Raw genomic sequence first — 24,390 nt, 5'->3', positions numbered from 1 at the left:
TCAATGAAATAGACAATACTGAAAATTAATCCAGAAACAAAAACAAGGCAGTTGGTTAATTCACTGCAGTAGGTTAGCTAAGGACAGGAAGGATGAAACAATGCCAGACGCCCAGCCAAGGCAAGGCCAGAGTGTGAGAGGAAGAAGGCGCTAGTGAATCAAAGCAAGGTTTTTGAAACTTTCAGCTGCATGGGTGTAGTTGGATCTTCGAAGCAGAGTGAGAGAGGAGAGGGACAGCTTGGTTCTGACAGAGGCAGGGGGAAAAAGGTTAATCTTGTAGAGAAATTATCATTGCTGTTTTGCAGCATTGCTAAAAAAGCAAAGTGGCACATACCTGAGGGAGAACAGCTAGGTTTGGTTAAAGAGTAATTTTGCTCAACTGCATTGAGACTCATGTATATTCCACTAACTGAATTTGTGTATGTGGTCATGTCCCACCAGGAGATACAGACTCCCTGGCAAGCTGGCAAATGAGACCTGAAATTTAACAATTTAACATGACTAAATGCATTAAAATACCTTTCTAATATATATATATATATATATATATATGACAAAAATGGAAGTTTATTCACCATTCTCTATGTTTTTTCAAGTAAATTTAATGTAATTAACAAGATTGGTTCTTCAACTTTTTTTATTTATTTTTGGGACAGAGAGAGACAGAGCATGAACGGGGGAGGGGCAGAGAGAGAGGGAGACACAGAATCGGAAACAGGCTCCAGGCTCCGAGCCATCAGCCCAGAGCCTGATGGGGGGCTCGAACTCACGGACCGCAAGATCGTGACCTGGCTGAAGTCGGACGCTTAACCGACTGCGCCACCCAGGCGCCCCAACAAGATTGGTTCTTGAGATGAGTCATGGATGGTTCTGGGACTCAGGTATAGCTGGGTGTGTATGGGTCAATTAGCAGAAGTCCTTCCACATGAAGTCCAAGGAGTCTCCTCCTGGAAGGAGCTCCTCCTAGGGGCTGCTGATTTCAGTCAATAACAGTAGACATGCTGAGTTCAGCATAGTACTTGCCACATAGATTGTCCTGTTTTCCAGTCACTGGGGAGATGTGCCCGGGTAAAGAAAGAATAAAGAGAATGGAGAAAATGCTAAAAGAATCTCTCTCTCAAAATCCACGGGTCACTGATCTTAGTCCCATGTTAACAGTACTGGGACTGCGGCCTCGGCAGCATTTTTGGAGGGGTCTGCGTTGGTACCAGAGCCTTTGGCATGCTGGCGTAAGAAAGCGCGAGGCTCAGAGGAAGACCTGAGAAGTGTAGCACTGTAGACAATAAAAGAATTTTTCAAGGACGAGTAGGGTGGTTTTTTTTATAATTTATATAATACCACACACACATGCTTGCACATGTGCTTGTGTGCACGCAGGCTCTCTCTCACACACACACACACACGCAAACACACACACCATTAAAAGGTCAAAGAAGAAGTGTGTATGTATGCAGGATTGCTATATTGGAGAGTAGTTGGAGAGGCACTTTCTCTATTGTAACAGAAAAAAGGGTACAAATAAATGGTTCAGTGCCTGGAAAATTAGAATGCATAATAGTAGAAATATTCAGGTTTAATCAAATCTCAAATTATAAAAGGTAACAAGGAGATGCTAGAGGTCCTTGAATTATAAAAACATACTTTGAATTGGAGACAATATTTTTCTTTCAGGAAAAAAACGCCAAAATAAATTTACTTTCTTTGGAGAAACTTTTCATTGTTCGTATGATCTTGTTGTCAAACATGTATCTTGCTTCTTCCCACCTACAGGGCCTCATGAAAATCTTCATGTACTCATTGTCTAATACAGACATTACATAGTCCACATTATCTGGTCAGGTAGGACATAAGTCTGAAAACTCGTTGAGGAGTTTCTAGCCTCTGACACTAAAGGAAATCAAGGTGTGTTAAGTCTATAATACAACAAATATAGCATTTGTTGTGAATCTAGAACTTAAGAAAAAAATCCCTTGTGGGTTGAAAAAAGAACCTGATCATTTGCGAAATATAGAAATTTTGGCCAAATTCCCTCAAAATGGCATGAAGTATATCTTCTTTAAGGAAATTTCTTGATATTAAAATTATTAAAGGCAGATAATCAAAGCATGCATGCCCCAATTTTTTAACCCTTATTATTGAATTTATTTTGAAGCAGTAGCAATATATTTTTAGAATTTAATATTTGTAGGATTCAGTAGCAGTGCCAGTAAATAGTAAATTCACATAGAATTCACTTTCAAAGGGCTTATTAACCTAATTGTTATAAGCTAATTAGATAGATATAGATGATAGATAGATGGTAGATAGATAGATAAAAGCCAAAATTAACATACAGTCTATCCCAATAATTTCAAAGGTGTTAGTACTTTAGGAATTGGTAGGTGGAAAAAACTTGATAATCAAGGACCCCTTATAATTCTGTATGAATTTTCAAATAAGCTTGTCAATTTCTACAGAGAAATAAATTGGTAATAGAGATTTTGTTGAATCTATAGATCAGTTGGGGAAGTTTTCCCATCTTAACAATGCTAAGCTTTCTGATCCAAGAACATAAGATATTTTTTCATGTATTTAGAGGTTTTTTTTTTTTTAACAATAGTTTTCAGAGTAAACTCCTGCTATTTTTTTTTTTCACTTTTGGTTAAATTTATTGCTAAATATTTTACTCTCTTTGATGCTATTTATGGATAGAAGTATTTTCTCATTTAAAAAATGTGCATTGTAAATGTGTAAAAATACAATTGCTTAACTCATTTATTAGTTTTTGAAAAAAAATTAGTGGATTCCTTAGGATTTTCTATATATAAGATCATGTCATCTGCAAATGCAGTTTTACTTCTTTCTTTCCAGCCCAGAAGCCCCATTTGTCTTTTTCTTGCCTAATTGCCTGGATAGAACCTTCAGTACAATCTTGAATAAAAATGTTGAGAGCAGACATCCTTGTCTTGTTCTTGATCTTAGGGAGAAAGCATCCAGTCTTTTACCATTAAATATGATGTAGGCTTTGGTTTTTCACAGATGCCCTTTATCAGGTTAAGAAGTTTCCTTTTATCCCTAGATTCTTCTTTTGAAAGGTGTTAGATTCTGTCAATTGCTTTTTATGCATCTATTGAGATGTAACATGTTTCTTACTCTGTTGATATGGTGTATTATGTTAATTGATTTTCAGAAGTTGAAGCAACTTTGTATTCCTGGGATAAATCCCACTTGGGATTACCTTACCTTACTTACCTTACTTCTTAGTTCTTCGCTATATCTCATAAGTTTTTGTGTGTTGACTCTTCCTTTCCATTTATTGCAGTTTTTTTAAATAATTTCTCTTTTGGTTTCTTTTATGCCCTGTTGGTTAATTACTGTGTTGTATAATTTCTACTTATTTCTGAGTGTCTCAATTTTCTTTTTCTGCTATTTATTTCTAATTTTATTTCACTGTAGTCTGAGAATATACTGTATAATATTCTTAGCCTTTGAAAGTTATTGAAATGTGTTCTATGGCCTAGTATATGGTCTACGTTCTGTATGCATTTGAGAAGAATCTCTATTCTGTTGTTAGGTCAACTGCTCTAGAGATGTCTGAAAGGTCTAGTCATGGTGCTGTTCAACTGTAGTTCCTTAGTGACCATCTGTCTAGATGTACTACTCACTAGTGAAGATGGGGTGTTGAAGTCTCCAGGTATTATTATTGTACTGTTTATATCTCCTCTTATTATTTATGCCTTTTTTTCAGGTATCTGGGCACTCTTTTATTAGATGCATTTATATTTATCATTATTATATCTTCTTGATGGGTTGACCCTTTTATCATTAGGAAATGCCACTCATATCTCTAGTAATATCTTTTAAGTGTATATTGTCTGACATTAATATAGCCATTTCAGCTTTCACTGTCTGCACCTGCTAGGGCTGCCATAAGAGAATACCACAGGCTGGGGCACTTAAACAGTGGAAATTTATTTTCTCACAGTTCTGGAAGCTGGAAATCCAAGATCAAGGTGCCAGAATAGTTTCGCAGGTGAGGCCTTCTCATTGTACCCTCACATGGCTGTTCCCTTATACAGGCACACTCCTGCTATCTCTTCTGAGGTAAACAATCTCTCTTCCATAGAGATGATGTCAGAGTTCAGCATTCCCAATACATATCCCTCCTCATCTATGCAAGGAGAAACCTTAGAAGAGGCATTTAAAAAAACACACAATGGATATGGGCCTTTAGATGAGTTTAACAGTTACAAGAAGGGGGAGATGGAAACATGCATGATATATTCATGCAATATGATTAGATTACTATAGCTGTATTTTTTTTGTTGGTGGTGGTGGGAAACTTGGAGATAACGGAGGACTATGACGATCTTCAATGTCAGGGTAAGAGGTTAGTTCAACATTCAGAAAGAAGCCGTAAGAGCCATAGTTCAGAAGTACAATAGTAAAGGAAGTTTTTCAACTATCAAAATCCAGCCACTGTGGCAGAATCTTGTGAATATTGTAACTGTGGGCATCATCTTAACTATTCCAATACTTCAGCAATCAGCAGAGTATGGCAAAAGGTCATAGGTTAAGTTTATGATCCCCTGTACGTGTGTAGACCAGATGGTCTATTATATACTCTAATAGAAATAATACATCCCTCATTCATGTCAGTGATCATAGATATAACTTCACATATGTTGTGTGATTATTTGATTTCTATTTCCTCATACATAATAGTTCCACAAGGTGGGAAATATACATATGTTTGTTTGCCATTTATAGTTCCAGTGTCTGACTCAGGGCCTGTCACATAGTACAAGCTCAACAACATTTGTTGAATAAGTGGATGCACAGAAGAACGATGAAAAAATAGACACATGGATAGAAATTAGTTTAAAGATCACCAATTATCTTGATTTGGTGCATGTTCAATTCAAGATGTTTGATATCTTTTTTTCATTGTCAAACTTAAGAAGGAAAGAAAAAACCCTGTATTCCTAGTCAGTGAATTGCAAAAAAAAAAAGAAAAAAAAAAGAAAAAAAAACCCTGAAAAATATCTGTCTTCCTTCGCAGATGATATAACTATCCAGAGGTTAGTGAAGCTCACCATTGATAGCCCTCTGTGGGGACAGGTCGAGGTTCAAGTTATCAAATGAACTAACCATACTGGCTAGGATCCTATAAAAATGTTCTAAGGACTCTCACCTTTAAATAACCACTTTCATTCTTAATAAAATACAGATAACTTCCCCAGTGAAAAACTGCTGAGCGCTGTTTCTCCAATTCATCAAAGCGTAAAGCTAGTCTATACACAAATCAATTCAGAGGGTGTGCAAAAGGGAAGAAAGGAGAATACCAAGATAAAAAAATATCCATTAAAAGTGCAAAGTGCAGTAATGATTAGGAGCCTATACAAGCTCAGCCTTCACAAATGGCAGCAACCAAATTTCTGAGTAATCCTCCCTAGAATAGGTCAAGGCAGAGCGGATTAGTTGAAGGTGAATGGACAGTAATGTGGTCTGATCAATTGCCCTCAGTATGTTTCAGACATCCCACAGTGTCAAAGCAGCTTGGTCTGATTGGTTGTGCCAAGGGTTATCTTGTCAGAAATTCAATTCACAGAAGTGAAGTAGCCAAACAAACTTATACTTCTCAAGGGCAAGCTTTGTTGGGAAACAGGAAGCAGGTACCCTGCAGTTTTCAAACAATGCACATGGGCTCCATCCTCGTATCAATATTGCCAGTGTACTTGCATAAAATGGTCTCATTGGACAGGCCCCCACACTCTCCCGCCATCATTTCATTCAGTTCTAGGTGGATTTTATCTTACTTAACATTGGCAGTCAAGTTTTATTTCTCTATTAAAATCTCATGGAGCCAATACCTCTCATTAGAGACATATTAAAAAATCTTGACACTCTGCTCACGACAGCCAGGTTGCTTCTAGCACAGACTCAGGGGACTAGTGCTTACCGGGAGAATAAGACATGCCTTGAAGGAGAGGGTTTACTCCAGGAAGGGCAAATCCAGAGGCTGGTATTGAGGATCCATCACTCTGGCAGGCTAACCACAGAGCACAAAGGTCATGGCACAAAATGAAGCAGTCCTGGCCAGGAGTAATCTAGCATGGAAGATGAGAGTACTGTCACAAAGAGACATCCAACAGAAAAAGACACTCTTGAATCCCAAGAAAAAGGCGCTGAACGTTAAATGGGAGTCTTAACAACCATTTGGCTTCCTGCCTACATTCACTCACTCATTCAAAACTGTGTTCCAGTACCTACTCTGTGACAGGCATCAGGGATATAATGAGTTAAACAACTATGCTTCTTGCTCTCATAGATCGTACTGTCTAGTTAGAGAGAGACATTCACGTGATAACTATACACATAGGTGCATTATCATGAACTGTGGGTAATTCTAAGAATCAGAAGCTCACAGAACTATGAATGCAACACAAGAAGTCCTGACATAGCCTGGTGGGTATAGTAAAGTCTCACTTCCCTTAGGGGGAGACGTGTAAACTGAGATCTGAAGAATTAGCAAGAAAATGGGGGGAAGTGACATTCAAAGTTCTCAGGTAGGAGATAATTGTACATTTGAGGAATTAAAAGAAGGCCAGGGCAGGTGAATCACAGAAAACAAGAGGGATATTGACAGAAGGGGATGGAAAGGAAGCACCAACCAGTCATTGAAGATCTTTTGAATCAAGTTAAATTTCGGTTTTTATTCTAGAAGCATTGAGAAGACAATGAATGCCTTAAATGAAATAACATCAGTGGATATATTTTTAAAAGATGACTCTGATTGAGACATAGAGAAGGATTGTGTGTCATGAAGGTAGAAGGAACTTCAATGAGCTGATGTTGGGGACCACTTAGGAAATTTTTTTTTAATTTGGTTTCTGGATGAAAAATGATGGCTGTCTAGATTAGGGTGCTGCAAACAGAGATGATGGAGAGAGGGTGATATATTACAACAGGTGAGACGAACAAGAGTGGCGATGGATTGAACGAGATGTATGGTGGTTGGTGGAGAGGGAAATGACAGAATTACCCCTTGAATTCTACTTGCTGAACTACCCAGATGATGGTCTACTTATAAAAAAAATAAGTACTGGAAGAAGAACAGGTTGAGACTTGATGGAGGAGAGGACTGAGTTCAGCTTTACACATTTCCAGTTTGAATTCCTTTGATACATTCTAAGAGATGTAAAGACAAAATAGCTGAATATGTAAGCCTAGAGATCTGGACTAGTCACATAAACTTGGGAGTCATTTGCATATCGGTGATCGTTGATGGAAACATTTGGTAAGTATGACATTGCCTAGGGAGATAGTACAGAATGGGGAAAGAGAAGCACTTGGAACCCAGCCTTGAAAAATGTCAACATTTAGGGTTTAGGAAGAAGAAAATGAATGAAAAAGAGACTGGAAGTAGCAGGCAGAGGAGTAGAAAAGAAGTAAGAGGTATGCGTGATCTATCACAGCAGGCAAGGGAAGAGAGTGCTCTGAGAAGGAGGGAGTGATCAACTATATTGAATATTGGTAAGAAATCAAGAAAGATGAGGATTGAAAAATGTTTATTTAATGGTGACATGGGGGTCACTGGTGACTACAAAGAGCTTTTTTAGAATTTTTGAGGTTGTTGATATTGTTTTCTCTCCATATCAATTAAACTCTTTCTTTCATGATCAATACACCTATTGCTTTGCTGATTAATGAATTAACCAAGATTTTCAGCCTTAAGCAGTTTTTATAAAATTTTTTAACGTTTATTTACTATCGAGAGACACAGAGAGATAGAACATGAGCATAGGAGGGGCAGAGAGAGGGGGAGACACAGAATCCAAAGCAGGCTCCAGGCTCTGAGCTGCCGGCACAGAGCCCAACGCGGGGCTGGAATCCACGAACCGCGAGATCATGAACTGACCTGAAGTTGGGAGCTTAACTGACTGAGCCACCCAGGCACCTCTCTTCCTCCGCTTAATTCTCCAGTTTCTGCTCCTTGCAACTCCCTACATGGCAGCATGAGATAGGAGAGGATGGATAAAGAACCTGAAATCTTTCCTAATGTTGTGATGCTGGGTAACGGACTTAATTCTGTGAGCCTCAGAGTCCCCACCTCTACAGCACAGAGGACAAGAGTTCAATCACAGGAAAAGGTGAGGCGATGTGTATGGGATCTAGCATTTAGGAAACATTAGCTCCCTTTCTCCTGTCACCGATGTATCTCTTTTCCTTGAAGTACTCCTTAGCACATTTATCTAAGCTATTTTACTCATGTTTGATAATATTCTCTTTTATTGGCTTCACAGTCATTTACGCTCATACACAATAGGGTTTCTTATAGATTACTTACAAGGTGTGAAATAAGACTTCTGGAAGGGTTAAGGTTTCTTCTCAGAAAACCATTTGTACTAAAATGCTATCTTGTAGTGAAGCAATTATTTTAGATGAAGTCAGGTGGGGTGGGGGATCCTACTCCCCCGCACCACCTCCTGAAAATTTCAAGCACTGTGGCTTTTGCATAATAGAAAGCGCTAGAAAACTTCTGGCTTCAGAGGCACTGAGGGGAAGCCAAAGTTCCTATTATATTTCTAAGCTCTTCTTTTCTGCTTGAACAAATAATGGCATCAGTCACCTATATAGTCTATCAGTAGGAAATTCTGATACTCTCTCCCTCAGGACAAGTCCAAAATAAACTGTCAGGGGCCTGTAATGGTACCAGGCTCTCAAACAACTGGAGTCCCCAGGCATTTCTCAGGATGGATAAGGAACTTGTGAAACTCATTGTGTTCCCCTTCTCCTCGGAGCCCTTGGTGACCTGTTATTGTGGCCGATCTCTGGTTGTTCCGCTTCAGGGGTGTTCATGCAAGCGATTGGAGTTCAAGACCGGGCTGCAGCCTAATCAAGCCCTGGGCTGCCGGGCTGGGAATTCACTCTGTGTGCATGTATGGCTGGGCTTGGTAATATGCATCTGGGATACACTGAATGGCTCAGGGACATTAGTGGGGAATTTTTATTACTGGGCAAGTGGAGGAAATGTTTAGTCTTCAAAGAATCGCTGAAGAGGGGCTCTGTGAAATCTGCTACCAGCTTGCTGCTTCATCATTTCATCTCCTTCATTCCACATGTGCTCCTGTAATAGGCAAGGTGACATGGCTGATATGAATCCTAGACAGAGGATGGTGTACAAAATCACCCTAGAGTTTGAGCCACCTTTAAAATATTTTTCTGTGAAATTTATTCTAGAGGTTGGAAAAAAAAATTTTTCCCCAATGGTACCTGGTTCTGAAGTAGGCTAAAAGGTACTGTGATATCAGAATTGCCACAACTGGAGTATAAATATCTTTCTTACCCAAAGTCTGTCTTTGGAATACCAAGGGATGGTTTTTAAGAGCATCTTCTTGGGGCACCCGGGTGACTCAGTTAAGTGTCCTACTTTGGCTCAGGTCATGATCTCATGGTTTGTGAGTTCAACCCCCACTTTGGGCTCTGTGCTGATAGCTTGGAGCCTGGAGCCTGCTTCAGATTCTGTGTCTCCCTCTCTCTCTGCCCCTCCCCTGCTTGCTCTCTCTCTCTCTCTCTCTCTCTCTCTCTCTCTGTCAAAAATAAACATTAAAATTTCTTTAATATAAAATAAATTTTAAAAAGAGTAGCATCTTCTCTGCCTCATTTGTTAACCCTTTATTTATTGATCATTCATTCATTCATTCATTCATTCATGCAGTGTAGACCCTATTAGATGCTGGGATATAGACATGAATTTGCCATGTTCCCAATATGCCTAGTAGGGAGTAAAGATACGTAATAATGGAAATTTATACAAGATAAGTGATCTCTCCAAGAACAGAGAGATTACTTCTGCCTGAAGGGGTCAAAAACATCCTCAGAGAGCTGATGACCCTGGATGTCAGTGTTGTAGGATGAGTGGGAATTCCCCGGGAGGTGGTGATTTGGCTGGTCCTATCAGAAAAAACATCCAAGTATCCTTTCTTTCTCTTCATAACCAATGACTTGTCTCTACTGCTGGTTCTCAGTCTGGAAGTGCATAGAATCACCCACAGGACCAAAATAAAATCAAACAAAACCAAATCCATACTCTACATAGGGGATATTGTGATGCACTGTCCAGATCTGTTCTCAAGCTGCTGGCAGATGGTCCTCCCCTGTGGGACCCCTGTGGGGATTGCCAAGGCCAAAGACTAAGGTTTCATCCCCTCCCTGGGGCAGCCAAGCCAGCATTGAATGACCAGCCAACATGGGGGTATGAAGTCCCAGATCCCTAACCTCAAATGAGTATACCTCTGGGAGGCATCTTAGCCTCATGACTCCTTAGGTTAGCTGAGGCCTCTGTAGAGACTGATGGTAGTTCATCTTTCTCTGCCCAATCTCTCCCCTTTTCAGAAGACATCTCTGAGAGTCAGCTTCCTGGGGAGCCCCACCTGTGACAAGAGGCCTCCTTCCTCAGAAGTCTGGATACAGAGACTCTCACACAACAGGTTGGCATAGTTTCCAAGAGTCCACAGGCAGCTCTAATGCATATCTCTTATAAAGAATTGCTGCCCAGCCTTCTCTCTCTTTTTTTTTAACGTTTATTTTTTATTTTTGAGAAGAGAGAGACAGAGCATAAGTGGGGGAGGAGAGAGAAAGAGGGAGACACAGAATCTGAAACAGGCCCCAGGCTGTGAGCTGTCCGAACAGAGCCCGACGTGGGGAGCGAACCCACGGACCGCGAGATCATGACCTGAGCCAAAGTCGGATGCTTAACCGACTGGGCCACCCAGGCACCCCATGGCCTTCTCAAAATGAGGGCTGAAGACCCCTTGCCACAAAATCGCCTTAAGCAGGTTTAGTAAATAGCGATCCCTAGGCCCTCCCTGGGCCCTTTGAATTATAATTTCTGGATAGGAGGACTGAGAATCTGCATTCCAACAAGCTCCTCCAGGCTCTTTTTGTGCCCATTGCTTTTAGGAAACATGAAAGCTCATCTCAAGCATTTGTGAATGTCTTTATCTTTTAAATATGTACCACGCGCAGATATGAGTATGCATGATTCAATAAGAAAAACACCGGTTTCCCTTGAAGCTGCTCTTACCCACACATGCTCAGCATTTGGGTAATAATTAAGTGACCTCTGGCCACATGGCAAAACACAAAACACAAAAAACAAAAAAAGGGACTTGCCCTTCAAAGAGATTCACTGGCATCTGAACAGTTTTGTTTGGTATCTCTAATGCACACTCTGACTTTGCTCATTGCATCACCCTGCCTTGGCATGCAGTCAATACCAGAGATAGGAGAACAGCATTCAATGTATCCTAAGCCTTTAAAACAGAAGCCTCCAGAAGCAATCAGGCATGACTTCTGGAGCTCTTTCAGGCTCTCTTTCCGTGTCTCCTTTAATACGCTTTGCTAATCTATTTAAAATTTATTTCCAGTGATGTTGCCTAAGTAGACTGTCCTTGGTGGGAACTCCATGGTCTAAGTGGGCTTCTAAGGTGCATTCCTCCTCACCTACATCTTTGCTCAGTCTGTCTTCTTTTTAAAAAGCAGACAAGTGTTGGGGCACCTGGGTGGGCCAGTCAGTTAAGCATCAGATTCTTGATTTCAGCTCAAGTCATGATCTCTCCATTTGTGAGATGAAGCCCCTGTGTGGGCTCTGTGCTGACAGCATGGAGCCTGTTTGAGATTCTCTCTCTCCCTCTTTCTCTCTCCGCCCCTCACCCTCTTGGGCACACACATTCTCTTTCTCTCTCAATAAATAAATAAACTTGTAAAAAATGCAAACAAATGCTACTGTATATGTTCCTTTCTCCCTCTATGTTGCTGTAAACAAAGTACAGAAATAGTGGCAATCTGGTGTAGTCATTATGTAATGGAGCTAAGGTGAGTTAGCTCCTTGGTGAATTACAGATGGAGGCTATACTGAGTGGAGTTGTCATTTGCAGCCAATGAGATCACAGGGAATCACTTCCAAAGCTGTGACTCTCTGAGTGGGGATGAGTGGGTTTTCTTTTATTGAGGGTTAAGGTGAAAATTCAGAAAGAGGAGCTTTGTCATCCCACCTAGAGGTGGTAGAAGGTTCACAGGAGTACTTAGAAAACAAGTATCCTATGTTGTGCTAATGAAGCTTATGTTCTCAAAAACTATATCTAGGTAGAGATAACTGTCAGACCCCCCACGGTCCATCTGTGCAGGGGTCCCTCGGTGGGCAAGCTTAAACTGATCTAGGCTGACCAGAGTTCCTCCTGTCATTGTCTTCTAACAGATAAGTGTAACATTCAGGTGGGTGAGTGCTGACAGTTTCAACCTCATTAACCCAGTGTGGCAGGATTTTAGTTAGGCATTGCCCCTGGAATTAAACTCCCTGGATTCCAATCCTGGTTCTGTTCTTTGTTACCTTTGTTACTCGAACTGGTTGTCTAATCTGTTTCTTTGTTTTTTGATCTACAAGTCAAAGATAATATTAACTACCTCCTAAGGGTATTGAAAGAATTCAGTGAGTTAGTACAAAGAACTTTGGAACAGAGCCTAGTATGGAGTAGGTGTTCCATCAGTTCTGGCTATCACGATCATAGATGCGGGCAAATGGGAACTAAGTTACACTTGTCCACTTCACATCCCTGGGTCTTATTTGTACCTTTCAAAATTTGCTCAAAATAAAATACCCAATTAGCAAGAAGTGGGCAGAAAAGATGTGATCAGAGAGGGTTTTTACAGAGATCAGTGGAAGCATGGAAGAGAAAAGTGCTTACCGAGACCAGGATGAGCGTGAGAACATGTCAAGCTTAAGAGGTCTCAACCACCAAACTCCATTCTGGCTCCCATGCAGACAGTTTTTCCCCTGAAGCACCATAGATCAGTGTAGATCTGGATCCTCTTTGGCAAACACTATCTGGGTGGTTTCAGGCAAGCCATTTAACTTCTCTGGAACTCAGTTTTATCTTTAAATTCAAATTACCCAACCTCTTCACTGGATATTGGTAAAGGCAAATAGGACAGAGTCCATCAGTGCTCATCACAAAGTTGGTGTTGATTAAGCATTAGGCAAATGCAGTGTACATTAAGATGGAGGGAGTTGAAAACGCAGCAAGAAGCATGGGGTGCTGACTGTGAGTGCCAGGAAGTGGAGGCCTCCCACTGGGCTGATGGCAGCCCCAGTGCTACAAGACCAGCACGGTCTATTTAACTTCTTTCCGTTTTGATACTCCCAGCAGTGGTTCCCTTAGGAGTAAATACTGATGGCTAAGAAATGCATCTGACAAGCTGAAAGTCAGTGACAGTCACTCTCCACGCAGCAAGCAGCCCCAGGAACAGGCAACTTATTTCCCAGGCCATAGTCCCTGGAGGGAATCATAGCAGATCTTATTTTTAAAGGTGAATTCCTGACTGTTCACCCCTGCCTTGGATTATACACACCATTGGGCTTTAATGAACAAAGCGAACCAGCCTCAAGGTCCCACGCACAAGACTCATTAAAGAGACCCAAAGAGACACGGGAAGGTTGTTTTTTGTTTTTTTTTTTTTGCCCCCAGACATTTGCTATCCTGGTTACCTACAGCCATAAGATGGTGGCACATCTTTCTCCCAGATTACCATTCACTTTCATCTTCAGAGATAAAGAATTAAGACATGTAGGGGCACCTGGGTGGCTCTGTCAGTGAAGCGTCAAATTTCAGCTCAGGTCATGATCTCATGGTTCGTGAGTTCAAGCCCTGTGTCGGGCTCTATGCTGATACCTCAGAGCCTGGAGCCTGCTTCGGATTCTGTGTCTCCCTCTCTCTCTGCCCCTCCCCTGCTCATACTCTGTTTCTCTCTCTCCAAAATGAATAAACGTTAAAAAACTTTTAAAAAAGAGAATTAACACATGTGAAAATAAAAACAATAAAATATCACTAAATATCTGCTTTGTGTCAAGACCTTTATGCTGTTGGGGAACCTGGGTGGCTCAGTCAGTGAAGCATCTGACTCCTGATTCCAGCTCAGGTCATGATCTCATGGTTCGTGAGCAGCCCAGAGCCTGCTTGGGATTCTCTTTCTCTCTCTCTCTCTCTCTCTCTCTCTCTCTCTGCCCCTTCCCCCACTCAAAATAAATAAATAAACTTTTCAAAAAAAGACCTTTTTGCCATGTGTTTACTTTTCACAATTTTAGTAGATAATCTGTCCCCAATTCCACAGAGGAGGATGTTGTTAATAGACTCAGAAATGTATAATAATTTGTCCCAGGTCACACAGCTAGGCAGTACTTGGCTGGGATTCCAAAGTTCTTTTGCCTGGACTCAGACTCATGTTCTTTCCATCCACCATGCTGCTCTTCCCCGAAAATCATTCAGGCTGATAATGATAATAGAAGGAGGAAGGAGGACAAATGGAGTTACCTTCATTTTCAAGAAACCCACAAATCTCTCCACTTACTCACCACTTCCGCCTATGGACACCTTGAGAATAAAGTAACAGATAAGGCCATTGTGCGAGGACCATGTTTGGGATAGCACTGCAGTGCTTCTCTGGTTATAAAGACTCAGAGAGATCTAGTAATGAAGTTGTCTCTCCTGGCCTCTTGGGAGAAACAAAACAAAACAAACACACTTTAAGCCCCTCACTCCCTGTATACTTTAAGTCAAACATTTTCATCTTTGTTATCCAGAAGAAAGCAAACATTTACTGAGCGTATGCTACCCGCCAGTTGCCATCCTAACACCTGAGATATATCACTGCATAAAACAGATAAAGATATTTGAAGTTTATTTTGTCAAATACTCACAAATCCAAAGAAACAAGGATTCTTATGGAAGAGGATGTAGCAACTGGTTTTCCTAAAGTGCATTCTAGTTTTCAGTGCATAGGGATAGCAAAGGTGTTCTATGTTTCCTGATTTCTGGGTGTCCATGGCATAGTGGGTCAGTATCTTCAAGAGCTCTGCAAATGGGACCTTTTAACTTCCAAATGGGACCTTCTGGACCATTATGATGTGTTCAGCAAAAGAAGACAAAGACAGAAAGTGTGCTCGGGGGCACTTCCTGGCAGCCAAGGCAAATTCAGTGGTGCACAATGACACCGAGTCTGGGGTGATTTTACACCTAGACCTGATGAAAGCACACTTGTATATAGAGACCTGTGCCATGATATAAAGAGGCACTGATGCAAATTCAGTTCCCAACTTTGCCATTATAGGGCATGACCTTGGACAAATCAAGTGGTCTCTGTGAGCTTTCCTCACCTCCAAAGACAAATTGTGTCTATGCCATTTTGTTTTGTGTATGCGTATGTCTTTTTCTCTTAGAACACATGAAAGAATGTATACAATTTCATACATTTGCATGACTTTATATGCCAAGCAATTTTTATCACTAATAATACCAGGGGAAAGTTCCTGTCATCCTGCCATCTCTTTTCCTTCTCCTAATAAATTCAGTATTTTCTTTATATGCATTTTCACACGTACTTGCCCTTTTTATTCCTGTTGCAATAGTTCAGGTTCCTGTAGTGTCACTCCTGAAATAGTGTAATAGCTGCCTAGCTCCCTGACTTTACTGAGTGTACCTTCTAATCCTACATTCAAATGGTTCTTCCATTAGAAACCCAATTTTTCTAATACTTCTGAATGCCCTGCATTATACATAAAATGAAGTCCCAATTGGTCTTTTGGGTCATAGTTTATTTTTCTAGGCTTCTGTGGCTCTACAAGCCAGGCACTGCTATTCACTAGTCTTGATTATGTCTCATAATTTCTTACACCCAAATCTTTGCTCAGACTACTCTCACTGAGCAGCATCACACTTCTTTTCTCTAGTTACAAGTTATGCTTCATTGAGTATTCTCTGTTTACTCCCCACCTGTCACTAGAGTCCACTACCAAGTAGGAGCTCATGAAAGTTTGTCAACTTGAAGACGAAAGAAGATGCCAAGGCATATTTGATTGATGAGCAAATGGATTCACACTTCTCAGTATAACTCCCTAGTATTCTAGGAATTTCTGAGATTTTTGAGTATTCCTAGAATTTCCAGTTCATTATTATGTCCACATAAAGAACTACAGTTTTACAACATTGTTAGTGCCTGACAAATTCTTCAGTGACATCATGAAGACTACTAAGATGAATTCAATTTCCTGGACCTACAAACTTTTGGAATCCCCATCATTAAGTACCTAACTCTTTAGGAACCAAGAGCAATACCTAACATTGCCTAATCCTCTCATTTACTCAAATATAGAGTAGTAAGGAATAAATACTTTTATATATACCTTATCCTGTATTACTTTCATTCAAGCCCTGGGAATGGGGTATCATTTTGTCCTTATCTTACAGGCATGGAAATTGAACCTTGGTGATTAAAAATAAATGTTATTCAAACTCACATAGCTTGTCAAAGTCAAGATTGGAATTCAAGTCTTTGTAATTCAGTGTGTACATCTGTTCAACAAGTAAGATGGTAATAGGTACATTTCTATGTATGATTATTCACTTAGGTTATTCATCTCTTCCCTTGTCTCCTAATGTCAGCATCCCATAACACAGTCAGAAATAATTTTCAAATATCAAACTCTTTCCTACACTGAAAACCCTTTAGAGGCTCCCCATGGACTGCTGGATAATGTCCAAACTCCTTAGCATGAGATATAAGGCCCTTCTTGGCCTGGGTATCGCCTGTCTGAACACCTCAGAACTCTTCCTCTGCAACCACTCATTCCACTAAATATGACCTGAAGATTCTGTCTTCCTCTGGATTTGGTTGCCTTTGGGGTTTGCCCCAGGCTCAGTAGATGGACAGTTAGTTTGTCATTATGGATCAGAAGAGTGTACAGCCTTGACCCCTCATCTAGTATTCAGGCCTAAGGGGAACTACTTTCAGACTGTAGCTTGATCAGTGGGATCTAACTCCTATTATCTGAAATAAATCATGGTCCAACAAAACATACCCTGAAAATACCTTCATGTACGCATAAATTCTTCAGCGATTGGGGAAAAAAATCTTGATTTTGCTTGACAGGCATGCAGTACATATCATGAAAGAAAAACAAATGTGTGACAGGCTGTGAAATGGAAGGCAATATTGCCTCATTAGAGTTAATTTTAAGTTGGTTTTAAATGACGCTTTGTCATGCATCTAAATAACTTAAGTGGGTACCAGGAATGTGTTTATCATATTGCTTGGAATACGTTTTCTTTTGCTACCCTAAATATAACCCTTCTCAGAATTGCAAAGGGAAAAAAAAAAGCCTCCTTCCCTGCAGGAGGTTGTGAATGTAATCAGGATTTTAATGACATTTCCCCCTCAGAGTCTGCCCTTATCTATTTCCAGGAGCAAATCCAAGCCAGGGAACACTAGGAAAATCACCGTTTTGATGGTTTTTTTCTTCTTCTTTTAGTCTTACCTCTCCCTTGCTGCTGTTACACTATCTCGTTGAAACCTCTAAAAAAGAGCTTGTATGTGGTGTGGCTAAGAGTGGAGACCCTTGGTGTCAGACTGTTTTGGTTCTAATCCTGTCTCTGCCATCCAGTAACCATGTGACCTTGGACAAGTTCAAAGTTCTTTCTATGATGCACATTTTTCAAAAAGTAAGCTCCATGCCCAATGTGGGGCTTGAAATCACAACCCTGAGATTAAGAGTTGCATATTCTACCAATTGAACCAGCTAGGTGCCCCATGTGGATGCACTTTTTAATAACAACTATATTAAGACACAATTCACACAGCATATAATTTATGCATTTAAAGTGTACAATTCAACATTTTTTAGTATCTCGACAGAGCTAGACAGCCACCAACACAATCAATATTAGAACATTTTTGTTACTTCCCCCCCCCCAAAAAAAATCCTGTACCCATTAGCATTCACTTCCTATTTCCTCCCACCCCTCTTCCCATCTCCTGGCAACCACCAATATACTGTCTCTGGACAATTCATATAAATGAAGTCATACACTATATATTCCTCTGAGAATGGCTTCATGCATTTATTTTCAGGGTCCATTTATGTTGTTATATCATCAGTACATCATGCCTTTTCATTGCCAAATAATATTCCGTTGTATGAGCAGACTACATTTTGTTTATCCATTCATCAGTTTGGGCATTTGGGTTGTTTCCACTTTTGAGCTGTTATGAATAATGCTTCTGTGAATATTTACGTGCAAGTTTTTGTGCGGAAGTATGTTTTCAATTTGGGGGCATACCTACCTAGGAGAGAAAATACTGGTATATGGTAACCTTATGTCTAGCATCTTGAGGAACTGCCAAAGTGTTTTCCAAAACAATCACATCAATTCTCATCAGTATATAAGATTTACAAATTCTCCACAACCTTGCCAACACTTGTTATTGTTATTGTTTTATTATAGCCATTCTTGTTGGTGTGGTATCTCATTATTGGTTTTTCCTTTGTTTACTTGTAATTTAATTACTAGACTTCATGTTTTAGAACAGTTTTAAATGTACAATAAAATTGCACAGATATTATAGAGAGTTACCCTCCTCCCACCGCATGGTTTCAAGTATTAACATCTGATATGGTACTGTATTAGTGTCCTGGGGACTGCTGTAACAAGTCACCATGGATCAGGTGGCTTGAAACAACAGAAATTTATTTTCTCACTGTGTTGGAGAGTTGAAGTGAACTTAGGGCATCACCAGGGTCATGCTCCTTCTGAAGGCTCTAGAGAAGAAATTATCCTGCCTCTTCTCAACTTCTGTTGGTGGCTGGCAATCCATGGCCTTCTGTGGCTTATAGCTGCATTATTCCAATTTCTGCCCCCATATTCATCTGGCACCTTCCCCGTGTGTGTGTCTGCGTCTTTCATGGCCTTCTTATCAGGACATCAGACATTGGATACAGGGCCCACCTGAATTCAGTATGACTTCTTCTAACTTGAGTACACATGCAAAGACTCTCTTTCCAAATAAGGTTACATTCACAGACATCTGGTGTTAGGACTCCAACCTATCTTAATTGTGGGACACAAACTCCCCAAAAGTATAGTTATGGACTAAATTAATGAACCAATATTGATACATTGTTATAAGGTTCATCACTTAGATCTCCTATGTCCTAACGTTCTAATGTTCTTAATGTCCTTTCCATCAAGGACACCACACCGCATTTAGTTGTCAACTTTCCTTAAGTTCTTCTTGACTGTGACACTTTCCCTAGTGACTTTCCTTTTATGACCTTGACATTTTTGAGGAGTTTTAGTCAGGTATATTTTAAGATGGTCCTCTGTTGGAATTTCTCTGATGTTTTTCTCATAATCAGACTTGGGTTATAGGAATTAGGAGGAAGGTCACAGAATCTTCCATGAGGAAGACCATACAGCATCATTTTCATCATATCATCTTAAGGATACATACTATCACAGCATGACACCACTCTGGATGTTAACCTTGATCACTTGGTTGAAATAGTGTTTGATTGGTTCCTCCAACTATAAAAGCACTCTTTTTACGCTGCTTTCCATACTGTACTCTTCGGAAGGAAGTCACTATGCAAAGCAACCCACACTTGAGTGGGGAGTTTTTTCTCACCTTCCACACTATTCATCTTCGACATTTTCATCTGTAAATAGGGGTAACAACACTAGCTACCAATTCAGAGTGGTGAGGTGAAGGTTTATGGATTAATTCATGTAAAGTCCTAGGAACAATTACTTGTACAGAGTAATAATTCAATAAGCATCAATAATTATGACTGTAATTATCATTATTAAAACCCTCACCCTTTGCCTTCTATTATAATAGATTTGTACCTGTCTGTCCTCTAGTAATCCTTGCTTGTAAATGCATCTCATTGTAATATTTCCCTATTACCTAACAGTGGCACTGTATTTCCATGTCAATGCTCAGCTAAAAAAATATGTTCATATGTATAAAAATATAAATACATAGATGTAATTACTCAATAAATCCCTTTCTTGCAGCAAACCTCTATCACTGTGTAGCTATTCTGAGATGATTGAATCATATTGCTGCCCTTGGATAAGTCATCATGCAGACTGAGGCAGCTCTAGATGGGAGCCACAGCTCCAAAATTTTCTATAAATGTCCATTGTTTCAGTATTATAATTTATCCCCTTAGTGCCCTAAGAATTTTCATCTTCAATTTCCAAGTTCACTTTAATAAGGATTTCTTGGCTGAATAATCAGTCACAGGCACTCTGGGGATCATGAAGATAGATGAGTAACAAATGGTCCTTGGTCCCTGCCCTCATTAACCTTACAATCTAATTGTGGAGACAGAAATAAATAACTCAAATGTGAGTCAGAACTGTAGTATAACTAAAGTTTTTTGACAATGCACAAAAGGGAATAATTAATCCTGATTGTGATTATCACAGAAGACTTCACAGATTTGCAGCTTTTGAGCTGACCTTTGAAGAATATGTAAAATTTCAATAAGAAGAGAGAATAGAGAAAGAAATTCCACCTTATAGGAACTGCATGAGCAGAAACATAAATATGAATGATAATAGAAAATATAGCTAGTATTTACTGATAGATCATTAATAAGTGTTCTAATAAGTTTTAGGCCCTTACAGCGTTAAACTAAGTAATCATCACTAAAGAAATTCTGAAAGATCAATATTATTCATATGATTATCCCTTAAGAGAGTAATAAGCAGTGACCCTTTCTGACTATTCAGTAGAATTTAGGGCGTGGATGACAGGAAGTAAGACAGGAAGTGTGGAGGGTTGGATGAGGCTGACAACTACATTGAAAACTGATTGTAAAAGGCCTTAAATGCTAGCTTATGAGGTCTGGTTTGGGCTCTGAGGTCACTAAGGAGCCATAAAAAGATGATGAGTGACTTTGTATGTTCAAACCGGGTTGTATTAGGAAGAAGAAAACTCCATGGTTGGTGGTGAGAAATATGTCAGTTTAGATACTCTAAATAAATTTAGAGGAACATAGGGGCGCCTGGGTGGCGCAGTCGGTTAAGCGTCCGACTTCAGCCAGGTCACGATCTCGCGGTCCGTGGGTTCGAGCCCCGCGTCAGGCTCTGGGCTGATGGCTCAGAGCCTGGAGCTTGTTTCCGATTCTGTGTCTCCCTCTCTCTCTGCCCCTCCCCCGTTCATGCTCTGTCTCTCTCTGTCCCAAAAATAAACATTGAAAAAAAAAATTTAGAGGAACATATTATATCAGAGAGACCTTGTTGAAAAGAAGACAAGGAAAGGGAAACTGCGAAGTGTTTGTATTCTTATGACCTTAAGAATGACATATTTAAGCAAACAGAGCAAGCAGTCCAGAGGACCTAACCATTCCAAGGCTCACATGCTTGTTGTTTTAGTAAAGGTGTGTTCTACTTGTGTTATTATTGTAATGGGAAGAACAAAACAAGACCAAAACGTTCTAACCGAGGGAAGAGTTCAAGCCACTACACGGGAAGGACTAGAGGAGTTTGGAAGGGGCTGGCACCTTAAAAATGAATAAGAAATATGCTTTGGATATGGCTTAAAAATAAAAATGAATATATGAAACATGATTATGAAGTTCTTGGTACTACAGACAAGTCAAGTCCTTTGCTGACTTGGTTATGGTCGGTTTATATAAACTAGACTTCTGTATATCCATGTGGCCTCGCTTGTCCCTGCATAATGCCATCCCAAGTTAAACAAGTTGATAAGGTGGAAAAATCCATGAAGGATGAAGGGTGGAGAAACACTAGTTAGTAAACTCATTCTGAGCTAGACCCAGAGGATGGTCAAATAAAGAAAATTTGGAGCATTAGTCACTCATAAGAGATAATAAACAATTGAATAAACCAACAAGATTCTAAATTCCTTTCTGTGTAATTGTGTAGATACTACTGAAAGGAGCTTAGGCAGCTTTCTCATTGTACATTAAAGTAAGAAAGACAAAATGTTTGATGTAGAAGGCATCCCTTCTATTCAACAGCTAGTTCAGTTATCTCCAGAACAAAGGAGAAACTGAGGTTCCCAGAGACAGATGGAACGTCAGGTCTTAGGTAAGTTAGTCAAAGAATTGGGACCAAAACCAGTTTTAGGATTTCCAAACTAGCCTGCTTTCCAAAACACCAAGTTCACCAGCTATCAATCTAGAGCTCTGTCCTCTAATTAAGGAAGGACAGGCAGGAAGGATCCAGGTAGTTGAATAATGTGGGATCGAGAGAAATTAAATAAATCAAAAGGAAGGAAGGAAGAACATAGAAAACGAACTTCACCGACTTCACATTTTGTGAAGAGGTAGCCCCACCGAACCATCGCTTAAACCAAGTTCAGCCAATGGGAAAGAATAAATGTAGACAGAATCATCTTTTTAAATAAAAACATATTTGCCTTCAGACCCTATCCCGTCTTAGCCACCAGGCATGGCCTAATATTTTAATTTTCTTTAAAGCCTCCTTCGAGCGCCACCAATTTATATCCAGTCCCCTGAAGAAGAGTGAAATCTTCAGGGTGAGCATTTTCCATAGATCATACCTTAGCATCATTATCAAGATAAAAAACTATTCCGGACCAGCGTGACACATATTATGTGAATAACTATGACTAAGAGGTAGATAAAATGTCTGTATCCATGATGATGACTCCTTTCTGTGTGAACTAGAGACAGTCACATGACCTTTTTCTTTCTCCATAAAATGCAAATGATGGTATAAACCTACTTTACTAGGCATTTATGAAGGCTTATGGCAACATGTTTCTAAAATTGAAAGCTCAATGTAAATAGCCTTGCACTGTAAGTTGTTATGTGCTTCAAAGTTCTCTCAGTCAACACATTAAAACATCTTTAATTTACCCTCAATTAATTCAAGCTTTGTAAGAATTTCAGAAGCTGGGCCGACGAGTGTTTTATAATATTTGTTTTGTTTTGCATATAAACATTACATATCGTTATCAGAGAAAAACTGTAAAATTAGAGCCAGGTGGTGCAAAGCAGGAAGACACAGTGGTTAAAACACCCTGACACTGTCATTTATGAGCGGTTTAGCCCCGTATTTTAAGTAACATCTCTGTGCATGGATCAATTTTTTTATTTCTAGCAAGAGAAAATAACAAGGGTTCCCTCTCAGAGCTGTGCTGGGAATGAAAGCTTGTTGCTGTCAGCCATAAAGCTCTCAGAATAATGCCTGGCTCAGAGTAAGTACTCAATAAATGTTAGTAACTGTTATTATAACTTCTTTTTCTTATTTTAATGAGAGCCAATTTATATAAGTAAATTTCACATGTAAAGTAGAAAGGATAAAAATATAGTTTTAGAGATAAAAAATTAATTGGCACTTTGGAAGTCTTATTTGTCTCCCAGATTCAAGCCCTGTGTATCCCAATGCCCGAGGGAAAATCGCTGTCCTGAATTTTGGAATTGTTGTCTCCTTGTTGTGTTCCTTAAAGTCTTCTTTAGGGGCACGTGGGTGGTTCAGTCGGTTAAGCATCCGACTTGGGCTCAGGTCATGATCTCACAGTTTGTGAGTTCGAGCCCCATGTCGGGCTCCGTGCTGACAGCTCAGAGCCTGGAGCTGCTTCGGATTCTGTGTCTCCCTCTCTCTCTGCTCCTTCCCTGCCTATTCTCTGTGTCTCTCTGTCTCTCAATACTAAATAAATGTTAAAAAAAAATAAAGTCTTCTTTAAGCACATGTCGGTATATCCCTAAGCAGCATTATATGAATAAGATCATTTTTAAAAAATTTTTTTAATGTTTATTTATTATTGACAGACAGAGCATGAACCTGGGAGGGGCAGAGAGAGGTGGTGACAGAATCCAAAGCAGGCTTCAGGCTCTGAGCTTTTAGCACAGAGCCTGACACAAACTGTGAGATCATGACCTGAGCCGAAGTCAGATGCTTAACCACTGAGCCACCCAGGCGCCCCAGAATAAGATCATATTGATAGTTTCTGCAACCACTCTCTTCTCCCACCACCTCCCCACCCCCCCCCCCGCCCCACTCCAATACAATTTTCTTTAAGTCCACCTATATTGATTCGCAGACGTGTAGTCCACCCCTCTCTGCTATATGGTATTCCATCACATTCCGTAGGAGACACTTGAGATGGACAGTGTGACTGGTTCCTGTGTTCTTCTTTTTTTCACTCAAGTATGATGTTGTTATTAATATTCCAACACATGTTTCCTTTTTACCGGTACAAAATTATTTCTAGGGTAAATCCCAGAGAGTAGAATTGCTATGCTCTAGCACATGCATCCAAACGTGAACACTGGAATCACTTTGCATCAAAAGAGAGCAGTGAACGTAATTAGGCTTGAACAATAGTTATAAATTGGAACTATCCCAAGGAACGCAGCAGGTGTAGTCATGCGAACCCTCCTAGATAATGTCTTTCTAAACAGATTGCTTTCTAAAGTATTCCAAATTACACATCTACCTGCACGTTGCTTTTATCTTTGCGTCTTAATCCAGCTTTGGTAAAATAGTAAGATATACTTTTCTAGTAATTTGCTGA

General features: G+C 40.0%; 1 long non-coding RNA gene across 3 annotated transcripts in view; it reads right to left on the bottom strand.

Annotated features, from left to right (window-relative positions):
* Positions 1–718: 718 nt before the first annotated feature.
* LOC123380902 overlaps positions 719–24,390 on the bottom strand; it is a 134,450-nt gene continuing 110,778 nt past the window's right edge. The window contains exons 4-5 of one of the 3 annotated variants that reach the window (XR_006587285.1): positions 5,942–6,089; positions 719–1,273 (exon numbers count right to left, since the gene is read on the bottom strand). This is a non-coding gene — a long non-coding RNA (uncharacterized LOC123380902). Of the gene's footprint in view, positions 1,274–3,931; positions 4,167–5,941; positions 6,090–7,871; positions 9,110–24,390 lie in introns of those variants that run through there. The other 2 variants (XR_006587283.1, XR_006587288.1) reach the window with 2 other exon arrangements.

This window comes from Felis catus, chromosome D2 (assembly GCF_018350175.1).
Source record: "Felis catus isolate Fca126 chromosome D2, F.catus_Fca126_mat1.0, whole genome shotgun sequence".
Lineage (NCBI taxonomy): Eukaryota > Metazoa > Chordata > Mammalia > Carnivora > Felidae > Felis > Felis catus.
This window is presented reverse-complemented; position numbering and strand designations above follow the sequence as displayed.